The sequence below is a fragment of the Rana temporaria genome, chromosome 10 (assembly GCF_905171775.1).
Source record: "Rana temporaria chromosome 10, aRanTem1.1, whole genome shotgun sequence".
Lineage (NCBI taxonomy): Eukaryota > Metazoa > Chordata > Amphibia > Anura > Ranidae > Rana > Rana temporaria.
In genome coordinates this window covers 22,799,936-22,818,786 of record NC_053498.1, presented here as the reverse complement: position 1 = coordinate 22,818,786, position 18,851 = coordinate 22,799,936, and the positions used below count along the sequence as shown (strand labels likewise).

The window sequence follows — 18,851 nt, the reverse complement described above, 5'->3', positions numbered from 1 at the left end:
CCAGTTGTTTAATCAATTAAAAGCCCCCGGAGGCTCCATTGTGTCCGTTCGCTTTTGGCGATTTTGCTCCAATTCTCCCCGGCCAGCTTGCTGCGTATTGAAAGAGCCCCCCCACCCCGGGATTTCTCCAAAGTCCATTAACTATCTAAAAACCCCGGAGACTCCTTTGAGTCGCTCCGGTTGGAATTCGCGAAATACGAAAGCGTTAACTTCTGATAACGGGAAGCCAAAAAAAAAAAGTCCAGAATCTTCTCTCCTCCTGTGCTGGTCCCTCTCCTCGCCCTCCCTCTGCCTGGACGGTTACGTGACTGGCGGGCGTTGTAGGGAGGGGGGGGGCAGGGGGTGGAGAGACACTCGGGGACGTCCAGAAGCTTCTGAATCCCGTCACAGCTGTGCTGGGAAGAGCCGACCACCATCAGTATTTAGAGGGAGAACCCGAGGCTGGAGGGATCAGTCGGTGAGTCTGCACAGGTGAGCGATCGGTCTGTGTGCGTCCGTCCTGCGTCAAAGCGCTTTATAACGCATGCTTGTTTTATTGTCATTTAAACATCATACGTCGCTCTACTCCCTGCGTTTAGAACTGATACGTTATTCCAAGTCAGGATTTCACTATTGCATTGCCAAAACCGGCAGCGTTAGGGGGTGATTTACATCTATGCGTTGCAGGAACGCACGCCTTACCGCAACAAACCGGCATTTCACGTTACATGCGTTGATGAGTCAGGTTGGTGTTTATTTTGAGTAGCACTCCAATACAAGTGCACTGCATTTCAAGGCACCAAAGTGCGTTGCGGCAAAATGTTACGCTTTGTGGCGTTGAAAGCCTATTCAAATTAAAGGGCTATGCGACGCTTTGTTGCGTTGGATGCCTATTCCAATTAAAGGGCTGCCTAATGCAATGTGCGTTATATTTAGAATATCCCCCCAAATGAACTAAGGCAACGCACATCCATTGCATAATGAGGTACCAAAGTGCGTTGCGGCAAAAAGTTTGCTGCGCGTCCAATTTTTTGCGACGTTGGAAGCCTATTTATTTTAATGGGCTGCCTAAATGCAACGCATGTTAGATGCACTGCAGTGCCAATCATTTTAAATATCCCTCAAATGAACGAAGGCAACGCACATCCATTGCATGGAGAGGCACCAAAGTGCGACGCGGCACATTTATGTGGCATGTCCGATTTTTGAGACGCTTTGTTGCGTTGGAAGCCTATTCAAATGAATGGGCTGACTAATGCCAATGTGCGTTTCATTTTGAATATCCCCCGAATGAACGAAGGTAACGCACATGCATGGCGAGGCACCAAAGTGCGATGCGGTAAAGTTATGCAACGTGTCCGATTTTTGTGACGCTTTGTTGCGTTGCAAGCCTATTCAAATTAACGGGCTGACTAATGCAATGTGCGTTATATTTTGAATATCCCCCCAAACGAACTAAGGCAACGCACATCCATTGCATAATAAGGCACCAAAGTGCGTTGCGGCAAAAGGTTTGCTGCGCGTCCAATTTTTTGCGACGTTGGAAGCCTATTTATTTTAATGGGCTGCCTAAATGCAATGCATGTTAAATGCACTGCAGTGCCAATCATTTTAAATATCCTCCAAATGAACGAAAGCAACGCACATCCATTGCATGGAGAGGCACCAAATTGCGACGCGGCACATTTATGTGGCATATCCGATTTTTGTGACGCTTTGTTGCGTTGGAAGCCTATTCAAATGAATGGGCTGACTAATGCAATGTGCGTTTCATTTTGAATATCCCCCGAATGAACGAAGGTAACGCACATGCATGGCGAGGCACCAAAGTGCGATGCGGTAAAGTTATGCAACGTGTCCGATTTTTGCGATGCTTTGTTGCGTTGGAAGCCTATTCAAATTAACGGGCTGACTAATGCAATGTGCGTTATATTTTGAATATCCCCCAAACGAACTAAGGCAACGCACATCCATTGCATAATAAGGCACCAAAGTGCATTGCGGCAAAAAGTTTGCGGCGCGCCCAATTTTTTGCGACGTTGGAAGCCTATTAATTTAAATGGGCTGCCTGATTGCACCGCATGTTAGATGCACTGCAGTGTCAATCATTTTGAATATCCCCCAAATGAATGAAGGCAACGCACATCCATTACATGGCGAGGCACCAAAGTGCGATGCAGGGAATTTATGCGGTGCGTTCGATTTTTGCAACGCTTTGTTGCGTTGAAAGCCTATTCAAATTAATGGGCTTCCCAATGCAATGTGCGTTTCATTTTGAATATCCCCCGAATGAACGAAGGTAACGCACATGCATGGCGAGGCAGCAAAGTGCGATGCAGCAAAGTTATGTGGTGTGTCCGATTTTTGCGACGCTTTGTTGCGTTGGAAGCCTATTCAATTTAATGGGCTGACTAATGCAATGTGCGTTATATTTTGACTATCCCCCAAATGAACGAAGGCAACGCACATCCATTGCAAGGAGAGGCACCAAAGTGCGATGCAGGAAACTTATTTGGCGTGTCCGATTTTTGCGACGCTTTGTTGTGTTTGAAGCTTATGCGATTTAATGGGCTGCCTAATGCAATGTGCGTTTAAGTTAGCATATCCCCCAAATGAACTAAGGCAACGCACATCCATTGCATAATAAGGCACCAAAGTACGTTGCGGCAGAAAGTTTGCGGCGCGTCCAATTTTTTGCGACGTTGGAAGCCTATTTATTTTAATGGGCTGCCTTAATGCAACGCATGTTGGATACACTGCAGTGCCAATCATTTTGAATATCCCCCAAATGAACGAAGGGCACTGATAGATGGCGCTGATAGGCAGCACTGATGAGGAGGCACTAACAGACATTACTGATGGGCACTAATTGCCATCACAGGTGGTCACTTGTGGGCATTACTGGTGGGCATCACAGGTGGGCACTGCTAATGGGGCTGCACTGATAGTCACTGCACTGATAGGCGGCACTGATATGCAGCACTGATGGGCACTGGTAGACAGCAATGATGGGCACTGGTAGATGGCAATGATGGGCACTGGTAAGCGGCAATGATGGGCAGCACTAATGGGCACTAATAGATGGTGCTGATAGGCAGCACTGATGAGGAGGCACTAACAGGCATTACTGATGGGCACTAATTGGCATCACAGGTGGGCACTACTGGTGGGCATCACAGGTGGGCACCGCTAATGGGGCTGCACTGATAGTCACTGCACTGATAGGGGGCACTGATATGCAGCACTGATGGGCACTGGTAGACGACGGCAATGATGGGCACTGTTAAGCGGAACTGATGGGCAGCATTAATAGGCACTGATAGATGGCGCTGATAGGCAGCCCTAATGAGACAGCACTAACAAGCATTACTGATGGGCACTAATTGGCATCACAGATGGGCACTACTGGTGGGCATCACAGGTGGGCACCGCTAATGGGGCTGCACTGATAGTCACTGCACTGATAGGGGGCACTGATATGCAGCACTGATGGGCACTGGTAGACGACGGCAATGATGGGCACTGTTAAGCGGCACTGATGGGCAGCATTAATGGGCACTGATAGATGGCACTGATAGGCAGCACTGATGAGACGGCACTAAAAAGCATTACTGATGGGCACTAATTGACATCACATGTGAGCACTTGTGGGCATTACTGGTGGGCATCACAGGTGGGCACCGCTAATGGGGCAGAACTGATGGGCACTGATAGGCGGCACTATCGATCGCTGTGCTGCACGCTCTCAGGGTCGTGCACGAGCGACTTTTCCTGCTGGACGTCATGTAATGTCCAGTCAGAACAGGAGAGAACCCAACTGCCTTTCATTTTGCTATAGACTGGGCAGCATGTGGTTAATAACTGCACCAAATTCACACCTCCCCATTGAAATGAATGGAAAAACGCATCATAAAGGCGCCCGTGGTGTATTTTTAGTGCATTTCTTTTACCCACGTGTCCAAGTTTCACAGGTCCAGCGGGGAAAGTAATGTCTTGATCTCCTGCAGATTATGTAAGTTTGCCCCCTTCCTAAGAAATGGAGGGTCCATCATTTTTATCATTTAAGATTGAGGCCAAAGCGATGTGCAGTACCGCGTCTGGCCTGAGGTGGGGGGGCGGAGCCGAACGTGTCACGAAGCTGCAGAACGGGGGGATGTCTGTGTAAACAAGGCATCTCCCTGTTCTGCCTTGTGACAGGAGACTGATCTACTGTTCCCTGTCACTGGTAGACCATCCCCCCCACAGTTAGAATCACTCCCTAGGACACACTTAACCCCTTCCTGGCCCCCTAGTGGTTAACCCCTTCCCTGCCAGTGTCCTTTACACAGTAACCAGTGCATTTTTATAGCACTGATCGCTGTATAAATGTGAATGGTCGCAAAATGGCATCAAAAGTTTCCGATGTGTCCGCCGTAATGATAAAAATCGCTGATCGCCGACATTACTAGTACAAAAAAAAATATATTAATAAAAATACCATAAAACGACCCTCTATTTTGTAGGCGCTATAACTTTTGCGCAAACCGATCAATAAACGCTTATTGCGATTTTTTTTTTACCAAAAATATGTAGAAGAATACGTATCGGCCTAAACTGAGGGGAAAAAAATGTTATATTTTTTGCCGCTATTTATTATTGCAAAAAATATTGTTTTTTTTAAAAATTGTCGCTCTTTTTTTGTTTATAGCGCAAAAAATAAAAACCGCAGAGGTGATCAAATACCACCAAAAGAAAGCTCTATTTGTGGGGAAAAAAGGACGCCAATTTTGTTTGGGTGCCACGTCGCACGACCGCGCAATTCTAAAGCGACGCAGTGCCGAATCACAAAAAGTGCTGTGGTCGGGAAGGGGGCTGAAGTGATAACAATGTCTAAGTATCTCCCCAGGAAGAGTTCCTCTCCGGATCCCGACTTTATTCTTCCCGGAGTTCAGCTTTAAACATGACTTGGTTGGACGGATACGTTGTGGGCGGAGCTCTGATCTCTCTGGAAAGTCTGATCTTGTTATTTATCCGTACAAATTGTTCTACAGAGGAGAGGAGCGGAGACAGGGGAGGACTGACAACTCATGGGGCCCCCGGGCAATAGGAGATTATGGGGCCCTCGGGTAATAGGAGATTATGGGGCCCCCGGGCAATAGGAGATTATGGGGCCCCCAGGCAATAGGAGATTATGGGGCCCCCGGGCAATAGGAGATTATGGGGCCCCCAGGCAATAGGAGATTATGGGGCCCTCGGGTAATAGGAGATTATGGGGCCCCCGGGCAATAGGAGATTATGGGGCCCCCAGGCAATAGGAGATTATGGGGCCCCAAGGCAATAGATTATGGGGCCTCCAGGCAATAGGAGATTATGGGGCCCCCAGGCAATAGATTATGGGGCCACACAGTATACATACACAGTATACACACACACAGTATACACACACAGTATACACACACATACACATATACATACACAGTATACACACACAGTATACACACACAGTATACACACACATACACATATACATACACAGTATACACACACAGTATACACACACAGTATACACACACACAGTATACACACACAGTATACACACACACAGTATACACACACAGTATACACACACACAGTATACACACACAGTATACACACACAGTATACACACACAGTATACACACACAGTATACACACACACAGTATACACACACAGTATACACACACACAGTATACACACACAGTATACACACACAGTATACACACACAGTATACACACACACAGTATACACACACATACACATATACATACACAGTATACACACACACACACACACAGTATACACACACATACACATATACATACACAGTATACACACACACACACAGTATACACACACACACAGTATACACACACAGTATACACACACACAGTATACACACACAGTATACACACACAGTATACACACACACAGTATACACACACAGTATACACACACACAGTATACACACACACAGTATACACACACAGTATACACACACACAGTATACACACACACAGTATACACACACACAGTATACACACACAGTATACACACACACAGTATACACACACAGTATACACACACACAGTATACACACACAGTATACACACACACAGTATACACACACACAGTATACACACACAGTATACACACACAGTATACACACACAGTATACACACACAGTATACACACACACAGTATACACACACAGTATACACACACACAGTATACACACACAGTATACACACACAGTATACACACACAGTATACACACACACAGTATACACACACATACACATATACATACACAGTATACACACACACACACACAGTATACACACACATACACATATACATACACAGTATACACACACACACACAGTATACACACACACACACAGTATACACACACAGTATACACACACAGTATACACACACACATACAGTATAAACACACACAGTATACACACACATACAGTATACACACAGTATACACACACACATACAGTATACACACACACAGTATACACACACACAGTATACACACACACATACAGTATACACACACAGTATACACACACATACAGTATACACACAGTATACACACACACATACAGTATACACACACACAGTATACACACACACAGTATACACACACAGTATACACACACACATACAGTATAAACACACACAGTATACACACACAGTATACACACACAGTATACACACACACATACAGTATACACACACACAGTATACACACACACAGTATACACACACAGTATACACACACACATACAGTATAAACACACACAGTATACACACACAGAGTATACACACACAGTATACACACACAGTATACACACACACATACAGTATACACACACACAGTATACACACACAGTATACACACACAGTATACACACACACATACAGTATACACACACACAGTATACACACACAGTATACACACACAGTATACACACACACATACAGTATACACACACACATACAGTATACACACACACAGTATACACACATACACACACACATACAGTATACACACACACATACAGTATACACACACACAGTATACACACATACACACACACATACAGTATACACACAGAATACACATACACACTCTGAAAAGGTACTGGAGAGGCGGGGCGGCTATAATCTTGGGATTTTTTTAAAACACAGATTTTTACATACTGTCCCTATTTTTACAGAGGTTGGCAACCCTGATGGGGCCCCCTAGTGGCATGGGGCCCTTGGGCAGTGCTCGAGTGCCCAAATGGTCAGTCCGCCACTGAGAGGAGAGGAGCTGAGAGGAGCTGAGAGAAGAGGAGCGGAGAGGAGGAGAGGAGCGGAGAGGAGAGCAGGAGAGGAGCAGAGAGAGGAGGAGCGGAGAGGAGGAGCGGAGAGAGGAGGAGTGGAGAGGAGGAGAGGAGAGGAGCGGAGAAGAGTGGAGAGGAGAGGAGCGGAGAGGAGGAGCGGAAAGGGGAGGAGAGGAGCGGAAAGGAGAGGAGCGGAGTGTAGAGGAGCGGAGAGGAGAGGAGGTGAGGAGAGGAGAGGAGGAGAGGAGCGGAGAGGAGAGAAGTGGAGAGGAGCAGAGAGGAGAGAAGCGGAGAGGAGAGAAGCGGTGAGGAGAGGAGTGGAGAGGAGAGGAGAGGAGTGGAGAGGAGAGGAGTGGAGAGGAGCAGAGAGGAGAGAAGCGGAGAGGAGCGGAGAGGAGAGAAGTGGAGAGGAGTGGAGAGGAGGTGAGGAGAGGAGTGGAGTGGAGAGGAGAGGAGTGGAGAGGAGTGGAGAGGAGGAGAGGAGAGGAGCGGAGAGGAGCGGAGAGGAGGAGAGGAGCAGAGAGGAGGAGAGGAGCGGAGAGAAGAGGAGCGGAGAGGAGCGGAGAGGAGAGGAGGTGAGGAGAGGAGAGGAGGAGAGGAGAGGAGAGGAGGAGAGGAGCGGAGAGGAGAGAAGTGGAGAGGAGCAGAGAGGAGAGAAGCGGAGAGGAGAGAAGCGGTGAGGAGAGGAGTGGAGAGGAGAGGAGAGGAGAGGAGTGGAGAGGAGAGGAGTGGAGAGGAGCGGAGAGGAGAGAAGCGGAGAGGAGCGGAGAGGAGAGAAGTGGAGAGGAGTGGAGAGGAGGTGAGGAGAGGAGTGGAGTGGAGAGGAGAGGAGTGGAGAGGAGGAGAGGAGAGGAGCGGAGAGGAGCGGAGAGGAGGAGAGGAGCAGAGAGGAGGAGAGGAGCGGAGAGGAGAGGAGAGGAGTGGAGAGGAGGAGAGGAGAGGAGCGGAGAGGAGCGGAGAGGAGGAGAGGAGCAGAGAGGAGGAGAGGAGCGGAGAGAAGAGGAGCGGAGAGGAGAGGAGCGGAGAGGAGAGGAGGTGAGGAGAGGAGAGGAGGAGAGGAGAGGAGAGGAGGAGAGGAGCGGAGAGGAGCGGAGAGGAGAGAAGTGGAGAGGAGCAGAGAGGAGAGAAGCGGAGAGGAGAGAAGCGGTGAGGAGAGGAGTGGAGAGGAGAGGAGAGGAGAGGAGTGGAGAGGAGAGGAGTGGAGAGGAGCGGAGAGGAGAGAAGCGGAGAGGAGCGGAGAGGAGAGAAGTGGAGAGGAGTGGAGAGGAGGTGAGGAGAGGAGTGGAGTGGAGAGGAGAGGAGTGGAGAGGAGTGGAGAGGAGGAGAGGAGAGGAGCGGAGAGGAGCGGAGAGGAGGAGAGGAGCAGAGAGGAGGAGAGGAGCGGAGAGGAGAGGAGAGGAGTGGAGAGGAGGAGAGGAGAGGAGCGGAGAGGAGCGGAGAGGAGGAGAGGAGCAGAGAGGAGGAGAGGAGCGGAGAGAAGAGGAGCGGAGAGGAGAGGAGCGGAGAGGAGGAGAGGAGCAGAGAGGAGGAGAGGAGAGGAGAGGAGATCGGATTACAACATCGATCAGCCAATCAATGCCTCCGCTCCTTCCAAATATCCATCCTATAAACCTGTGATTATTTCTGTCATTTGTCCCAGTAACCAATCAGCTTTTTTTTTCTTTTAGTATATGTGTTGCCGAAGCAAGCACAGTCCTAGTAACCAATCAGGTGACAGCTTTATTTTTCTGACCTTTAGCCCCCCTTTGTCATGCCATTTCAGAGTTCAGATTTCGCAATGACCGGCGGCGGCTCTGAATTCGGGGTGAAGCGCCGCGATGTCAGCGCTGCAGTCGGTGTGAATCGCGGCTTACTGGGGAAAAATGACAGTTGCAGTTTGAAAAGTTCCAGTTACATGTCAGAGCCCCGAATCACCGCAAATCTACCCGGGACTCCAAATCGCATGACGAGCGCCGCAATATGCGCAAGGCGCTCTTCAGTGGAGCCTATTTCTTAAACGGCGTGCGGATTGGCCGCGGTTGTCGCATCGCAGCAAACACGAGTTTAAGAATTGCACGAGGCTCACATATACGAGGTGCGGGAAGTGCAGCGAATCCGTCTCTGCCGCCTCCTCCTTTCTCCTTCTCAGCGACACATGACTGTATTTATACCACGTGACGTCATCACTGGGTCTCTGTGCTTCTCTATGCAATGCGGGCAGATCGTGGCTGGTGGGAGGGGCCGGCATTTCAATCCAGAAGAGAAGCCGGTACAACTGTGAACAACTGAAGGGAAGGCCAGGGGTCGGATTTAACCCATTAAGTGCCCATCAGTGCCACCTATAAGTACCATTTAGTGTCATCTATATCTAAGTACCAATCAGTGTGGCCTTTCAGTGCCATCTACCAGTGCCCATCAGTGCCACCTATAAGTACCTATCAGTGTCGCCTTTCATTGCCACATTGGGTGGAGTAGCAAAGGGATAAAACCTCTGCCACTGGGGAGATTTCCCGTCACTTCCTGTCACAGAGATACAAGAGGAAAAGGGAAGCTCGCCAGTACAGTGTCCCCCACAGGAAGATTCCTTCTCATTTCCTGTTCTGGTGACAACTCATTTCCCATCACTCTCCCGGCAGTGACAACCAGAGAACACGGAGCCCCCAATATAAAATCTCATAGGGGGGTCCTAACCCCTCATTACTCCATCCAAAGCGAACCCCCCCCCCCCCCCAAAAAAAGATACAATATTATTTATTTAACCTCCTCAATACCGGGAACTACCCCCCCCCCCCTTCCTGCCCGGCCAGTTTTCAGCTTCAGCGTTGTCGCCCTTTAGATGACGATTGTGCGGTCGTGCTACACTGTAAATAAAGCTTTTCTTTGTTTTTGTTATAAAATGTAATAAGTACAAAGTTTTCTTCTTCACTGACGATGATGCACTAATATGCAGCACTGATGGGCAGTGCCGGCCCAAGACATTGTGCTGCCTGGGACCAAGAATGAAATGCTGCCCCCCCCCCAGAAAAAAAATCACGCCAACCAAAAGGCCCCCACATTCATTATTTTATATCATGATAACTAAAGGGGACCCGTCATGGCTCTATACATGTATATAGGAGTATATAGAGGACCTGTCATGGCTCTATACATGTATATAGGAGTATATAGAGGACCTGTCATGGCTCTATACATGTATAGGAGTATAAAGAGGACCTGTCATGGCTCTATACATGTATATAGGAGTATAAAGAGGACCTGTCATGGCTCTATACATGTATATAGGAGTATATAGAGGACCTGTCATGGCTCTATACATGTATATAGGAGTATAAAGAGGACCTGTCATGGCTCTATACATGTATATAGGAGTATAAAGAGGACCTGTCATGGCTCTATACATGTATATAGGAGTATAAAGAGGACCTGTCATGGCTCTATACATGTATATAGGAGTATAAAGAGGACCTGTCATGGCTCTATACATGTATATAGGAGTATAACAAGGGCCTGTCATGGCTCTATAGATGTATAAAGAGGACCTGTCATGGCTCTATACATGTATAAAGGAGTATAACAAGGGCCTGTCATGGCTCTATAGATGTATAAAGAGGACCTGTCATGGCTCTATACATGTATAAAGGAGTATAACGAGGGCCTGTCATGGCTCTATAGATGTATAAAGAGGACCTGCCATGGCTCTATACATGTATCCAGGAGTATAAAGGGACCTGTGAATTGCCGTCGGCCACAATTTCTTTTGCGCAAACTAATCAATGTACGCTAATTGTGTTTTTTTTTTGGTACCAAAAATATGTAGAAGAATACATATTGGCCTAAACTGAAGAAAATTGTTTATTTTTCTAAATTTTGGGGATATTTATTATAGCAAAAAGTTAAAAAATATATATATTTATAGCACAAAAAATAAAAACCGCAGAGGCGATCAAATATCACCAAAAGAAAGCTCTATCTGTGGGAAAGAAAGGACATCAATTTTATTTGGGTAGCGGAACGGGCTGGCTGCCACCCTAAAAGTACTGCCTGGTACCCATGGTACCACCCGGTCCCATCATAGGGCCAGCCCTGCTGATGGGCACTGATAGATGGTACTGAAAGGCCGCACTGATGGGTACTTATAGATGACACTAAATGGTACTTATAGGTGGCACTGATGGACACTGAAGGGTGGCACTGAAAGGCTTCACTGATTGGTACTTATAGGTGGCACTAATTGGCACTAGTAGGTGGCACTGATGGGCACTGATAGATGGCAATGAAAGGTCACACTGATGGGTATTTATAGGTGGCACTGATGGGCACTCATAGGTGACACTGATGGGTGGCACTGAAAGGCTTCACTGATGGGTACTTATAGGTGGCACTGATAGATGGCAATGAAAGGCCACACTGATGGGTACTTATAGGTGGCACTGATGGGCACAGGTAGATGGCACTGAAAGGCCACACTGATGGGTACTTATAGATGACACTAAATGGTACTTATAGGTGGCACTAATGGGCACTTATAGGTGGCACTGATGGGCACTTATAGGTGGCACTGATGGGCACTTATAGGTGGCACTGATGGGTGGCACTGAAAGGCTTCACTGATGGGTACTTATAGGTTGCACTAATTGGCACTAGTAGGTGGCACTGATGGCAATGAAAGGCCACACTTATGGGTACTTATAGGTGGCACTGATGGGCACTGGTAGATGGCACTGAAAGGCCACACTGATGGGTACTTATAGGTGGCACTGATAGGCACTAATAGGTGGCACTGATGGACACTAATGGGTGGCACTGAAAGGCTGCACTGATGGGTCGTTATAGGTGGAACTGATGGGCACTGATAGATGGCACTGAAAGGCTGCACTGATGGGTACTTATAGGTGGCACTAATTGGCACTAGTATGTGGCACTGATGGGCACTGATAGATGGCAATGAAAGGCCACACTGATGGGTACGTATAGGTGGCACTGATAGGCACTAATAGGTGGCACTGCTGGACACTGATGGGTGGCACTTAAAGGCTGCACTGATGGGTACTTATAGGTGGCACTGATTGGCACTGATAGCTGGCACTGAAAGGCTGCACTGATGGGTATAAATAAATGGTGATTCTGCGCAACATATCACACTAATGGAATAGTGATATCACATAAACAAGATAAATGTAAGAGCTGACAAATAATCAGCATATAGTATTAAATGCAAAGAGAATAGTGAGTCCAAATATAAATATATATATATACTCAAATAGTGAATAGTGAGTCCAAAATATATAATACTCATAAGGCGAATGTGCAAAAATATATAAAGAATATTGTGCAAAAAAAAAACCGGAATGGAAGTTCAATCCCAATAGTAAACACAAATCAGCTGTCAGGGCAGATATTCTGAATGCACTGGATGAAGGTGAGCACCAGCTCTATGGTGTGAGTGCACGGCCGTGCGATAGAAGATAAACCAGATCCCTGGCTGAGCTCCCGGGACTCTTACCTCTCAGCCCTCCTAAATGGGCATTGATGTACAGGTCACTCGCAGCCTTCTATGGGTGGTCCCTGATGTTTCCTCTCTTGATCTGATGGATCCTTCCTTAATTGGGACAGATGCTCCTCGAAACCAGATGGATGATGTGGGTTATAAGAGAGAGAGAGAGGGGACTCCCATAGTGAGGTAACGTTTGGTGCAGGTAAAATATGTTTATTGAGGAAAAACCTGCACTTACATTAAAAGAAAAATAAAAGTGCAACGAGGAAACAAACAAACGGCGTTTGAATCGCCAGCTTACGTCACTCCGGGTGTACGTCCTCCAATTCCTACGCGTTACGACACCACGTGTCTTCGTCTGGGGAATCACGTGGTGTCGTAACGCGTAGGAATTGGAGGACGTACACCCGGAGTGACGTAAGCTGGCGATTCAAACGCCGCCTGTTTGTTTCCTCGTTGCACTTTTATTTTTCTTTTAATGTAAGTGCAGGTTTTTCCTCAATAAACATATTTTACCTGCACCAAACGTTACCTCACTATGGGAGTCCCCTCTCTCTCTCTCTTATAACCCACATCATCCATCTGGTTTCGAGGAGCATCTGTCCCAATTAAGGAAGGATCCATCAGATCAAGAGAGGAAACATCAGGGACCACCCATAGAAGGCTGCGAGTGACCTGTACATCAATGCCCATTTAGGAGGGCTGAGAGGTAAGAGTCCCGGGAGCTCAGCCAGGGATCTGGTTTATCTTCTATCGCACGGCCGTGCACTCACACCATAGAGCTGGTGCTCACCTTCATCCAGTGCATTCAGAATATCTGCCCTGACAGCTGATTTGTGTTTACTATTGGGATTGAACTTCCATTCCGGTTTTTTTTTTGCACAATATTCTTTATATATTTTTGCACATTCGCCTTATGAGTATTATATATTTTGGACTCACTATTCACTATTTGAGTATATATATATATTTATATTTGGACTCACTATTCTCTTTGCATTTAATACTATATGCTGATTATTTGTCAGCTCTTACATTTATCTTGTTTATGTGATATCACTATTCCATTAGTGTGATATGTTGCGCAGAATCACCATTTATTTATATTCCTGTTTTATGTCATGTAAACATAATTAGGTTTTGCTGCACTATATATTTTTGGTGGATTCACTCATTTAGGATCCATTTTAGCGCAAAAGCACTTTTCACTTTATGCACTGATGGGTACTTATAGGTGGCACTGATAGGCAATAATAGGTGGCACTGGTGGGCGCTGATAGATGGCACTGACAGGCCACACTAATGAACACTGATAGGTGGCAGTGATAGGCATTACTGATGGGCACTGATTGGCACCTCTAATGGGCACTGTTGGTATCCCTGGTGGTCACGGGTGGGCATCCCTGGTTGGCTCTAGTGGGCATCCCTGGTGGGTCTGCGCTGATAATCAGCACAGACCCCCCCTGTCAGAGAATAAGCAGCCGATTGGCTCTCCTCTAGATGTGTCTGTCAGCACAAATCGAGGAAAAGCCGATAATCAGAACTTTCCGGTTACGATGTGATTGGTCACAGCTGATCACATGGTAAAGAGCCCACGTCAGAGGCTCTTTACCGGGATCGGTGCTGCGCTGTGCCAGAGTGGCATTCCAACGATCGCCGCGCTGTGCCCCCTGCTGGCCAGTCGGGATAATGAAAGCGCTTTGCGGCCGTCATATTGCGGGGGGGGGGGGGGGTGGTTATCACTTATCAATACTTATATAGTTATTTGTCATCTTGTTTTGTAATCTATTTTTAGTGATGAGCTGAGATTCCCGCGGTGAGCAGCGATGACGCGCTTCTGTCATTTATGGGACGAATGTACTTTGGCAGTAAATCCCACACATGGCCGCCTCCTCCCCTGGAGCTCACTATGATTGTAGGTGTGGTGGGAACAATAAAACTCCCAAAATATCACATGTTCTGCGAGAGGCTGAGAAACACATGGAAGTCATACATGTGACCCATCTGTGCAGCCTCACTGTGCCCCATCACTTGCAGCCTTACTGTGCCCCATCACTTGCAGCATTACTGTGCCCCATCACTTGCCCATTACTGTGCCCCATCACTTGCAGCATTACTGTGCCCCATCACTTGCAGCCTTACTGTGTCCCATCAATGCAGCCTTACTGTGCCCCATCACTTGCAGCATTACTGTGCCCCATCACTTGCAGCCTTACTGTGCCCCATCACTTGACCATAACTGTGCCCCATCACTTGCCCATTACTGTGCCCCATCAATTTCAGCCTCACCATTGCCTCACACAAACAATGCCCTGGCACCGCTTTGATCCGAGGCTGCAGCGCCCTCCTTCTCCTCCTCTTATATCACACACGCGCTGTGGGCATCTTCCGCTGTGTGTCACTGGGCGGGGTCTGTGTTTGGCGGCACGGTGTGACAAGGTCCCGCCCCCCTAGACCGGCTAATGTGATAGGCAGAACACTGATTCAATCTACTATCACATTAGCCTACCTAGGGGGGCGGGACCTTATCACACCGTGCCGCCAAACACAGACCCCGCCCAGTGACACACAGCGGAAGATGCCCACAGCGGGTGTGTGATACAAGAAGAGGAGAAGGAGGGCGCTGCAGCCTTGGATCAAAGCGGCGCCAGGGCAGCCCTGCCGCTCTCTGTGTCCTTCTGCTGACAGTTTCCTGGTTGATCGCTTCAGACAGGAAACTGTCAGCCTGGTCCACCCCCTCACCCCCGCTCCTCACTCACCCTGGACTAAATTCCACTCGCAAAATGCGAGCAAGCGAGTGGAATTTTTGAGGGCTGTATATATATATATATATATATTTATATATATATAAATTGCATAACTATTCGATTAGTAAAGCTTTTGTTACATTCATTTTGTGCAAATGGGTCCAAATTGAATGTTCTTTTTCTACTTTCTCTACACATTGAAAGTTATTCATTGATAACAAGTAGAGTGGTTTGGGAAAATATCTCATTCTGGCCACTAGATGGAGCTGAAAATCAGTATTTATTACCAATGATCCTTGGCGCCATCTAGTGGCCATAATATGGTATTTTTTTTTCCAACCACCCTATTTCTTTTATGAATTATAAGGCTGGGTTCACACTATTGCAAATCGGATGCAGGAGATTGTGACCGGCTCTCTAGACCTCCGGTGCAGATTCAGCCCAAAATTAGGGCAGAAATCGGACCTGGAATGGGGATGCACCGGACCCCTGCTGTGAGCCGCAGGCGAAAGTAATGTCAACACACCCTCAAAAAAAAAAAAAAAAAATATGCATTGGTACTAGTCCAGTGACACTGCAGGGCAAAAACAAATTATGTTTCCTTTACAGATCGAAGGTTATACATTGTTAAAAAATAGACTGGTTCTGGAAATGACCTCATTGTGGCCACTAGATGGAGCTGAAGGTCAATATTTATTTCCTATGATCATCAACTCCATCTAGTGGCCATAATGCAGTATTTTCCCCAACCACCCGATTTTTATTTTATTTTTTTAATTATAAAAAAATGAATTGTTATTTATTTAAGCAAAGCTGCTGCTACAGATGAGAGCTTTAGGGGTGTATTTATGTATTTATATAAAAAAAAATATTCATTGTAAAAAATAAAATAAAAAAAATAGATGGTTCTGGGAAATGCCTCATTTTGGCCACTAGATGGAGCTGAGGGTCAGTATTTATTTCCTATGATCCTCAACTCCATCTAGTGGCCATAATGCGGTATTTATTTAAAAAAAAAAACAATTGCATAAGTATTCATCTAGCAAAGCTGATTGTTCTGTGTGAATGCAGAAAAATTCAACGTTCTCCTTCTACTTTTACTACAAGTCAAATGTTATTCATTATTTAAAAAAATAAATAAAACTATAATTAATATAAATATATATATATATATATATATATACATATATATATATATATATATATATATACATATATATATATATATATATATATATATATATATATATATATATATATATATATATATATATATATATATAAATAAATAAATAAATAAATAAATTATATATATATATATATAATATATATTTACTTATATATATATTTATTTATATATTTATATATTTCGAACTAATATATATATATAAATAAATAGTCAAATATTATTCATTATATAAAAATAATAAATAAAACAATATATATATATATATATATATATATATATATATATATATATATATTTTTTGTATTTACTTATATATATATTTATTTATATATTTATTTATTTCGAACTAATATATATATATATATATATATATATATATATATATATATATATATATATATATATAAAATAAATAAATAGTCAAATGTTATTCATTATTTAAAAAAACAAATAAAACTATATATATATATATATATATATATATATATATATATATATTTTTTTTTTTTTTTTTTTTTTTTATTTACTTATATATATATTTATTTATATATTTATTTATTTCGAACTAATATATATATATATATATATATATATATATATATATATATATATATAGATAGATAGATAGATAGATAGATATTTATATATATATATATATATATATATATATATATATATATATAAAATAAATAGTCAAATGTTATTCATTATTTAAAAAAATAAATAAAACAATATATATATATATATATATATATATATATATATATATATATATAAAATATATATATATTTATTTACTTATATATATATTTATTTATATATTTATTTATTTCGAACTAATATATATATATAAAATAAATAAATAGTCAAATGTTATTCATTATTTAAAAAAAAAACAATATATATATATATATATATATATATATATATATATATATATTTACTTACTTATATATATATATATATATATATATATATATATATATATATATATATATATATATATATATATATATATATATATATATATATATATATATATATATATATATATATATATATATAAAAAAATAATAAATAAAAAAAAGAGTAGATTCTGGAAAATATCTCATTATGGCCAATAGATGGAGCTGGGGGGTCAGTATTTATTTCCTATGATCCTCAGCTCCATCTAGTGGCCATAATGCAGTATTTTCCCAACCACCCGATTTCTTTTGCAAATTGTAAAAATTATATAAATTAAAAAAAATAAAAATAAAATATCATTGGTATTTATTCAGCATAGCTGCTACAGATGTGAGTTTTAGGGGTGTATTTAAGAAAAAAAACGGCATGGCTATTAGTCCAGCAGCGCTGCGGGTACATTCTGTGCAAAAGGGATAAAATCCAATGTTCTCCTTTTTAGTTCCAATACATGTCGAAGGTGATTTTTTGGTTAATGGTTTAGTAAAATATCTCATTATGGCCACTAGATGGAGCTGAGGGTTCGTAACTATTTCCTATGATCCCCAGCTCCATCTGGTGGCCATAATGTGGTATTTTCCAAAACTCTTCTATTTTTTTTTTTTTTTTGTAACACTGAAACACTAAACCCATTGATGTAACCGTTTATCAGTTACGTTCAATGTATGCCGAGATTGACAACTGTCACAGTTGCTTGTGCTCCTGAACTGTCAAGCCACCCCGTGGCTGGTGTCCTAGCTGATCACATGTGCTGGCAGCTGCAGCTCAAACAGAGGCCAAGATGGCGGCTTCCTTGGCTGCAGAGGAGAGGAGGGTTTAGTTCCGCTTTAACTCTGGCAAAGGCATTCAAATCAGAAGGTATCATAGGAATTTCCTATATTACTTAGCCCCATCTAGTGGCCAAAAGTGACATTTTCTATTTAAAATTCAATGATTTACGTTCGAATAGCACAGGATATGGCCTGTTTACATTCGTTCTTTGCACAGAGCGAATGTACATGCACATGTTTTTTTATATAAATCATCCTCTTTCAGTTGCAATGGCTCCTCCTGGTCGGTTCCAGAACTTTCCAGGAACAGCTGCAAAGCGACACCAAGCAGCGATTCTAAATAAAGCCGTTCATAATGTGATCTGTCCTT

General features: G+C 43.9%; 1 protein-coding gene across 1 annotated transcript in view; it reads left to right on the top strand.

Moving 5' to 3' along the window:
• Positions 1–367: 367 nt before the first annotated feature.
• LOC120916435 (heat shock cognate 71 kDa protein-like) overlaps positions 368–18,851 on the top strand; it is a 57,939-nt gene continuing 39,455 nt past the window's right edge. Inside the window, exon 1 of the mRNA XM_040327402.1 lies at positions 368–471. The gene's annotated coding sequence lies outside the window, so the exon portion shown is untranslated. The remainder of the gene's footprint in view (positions 472–18,851) is intronic.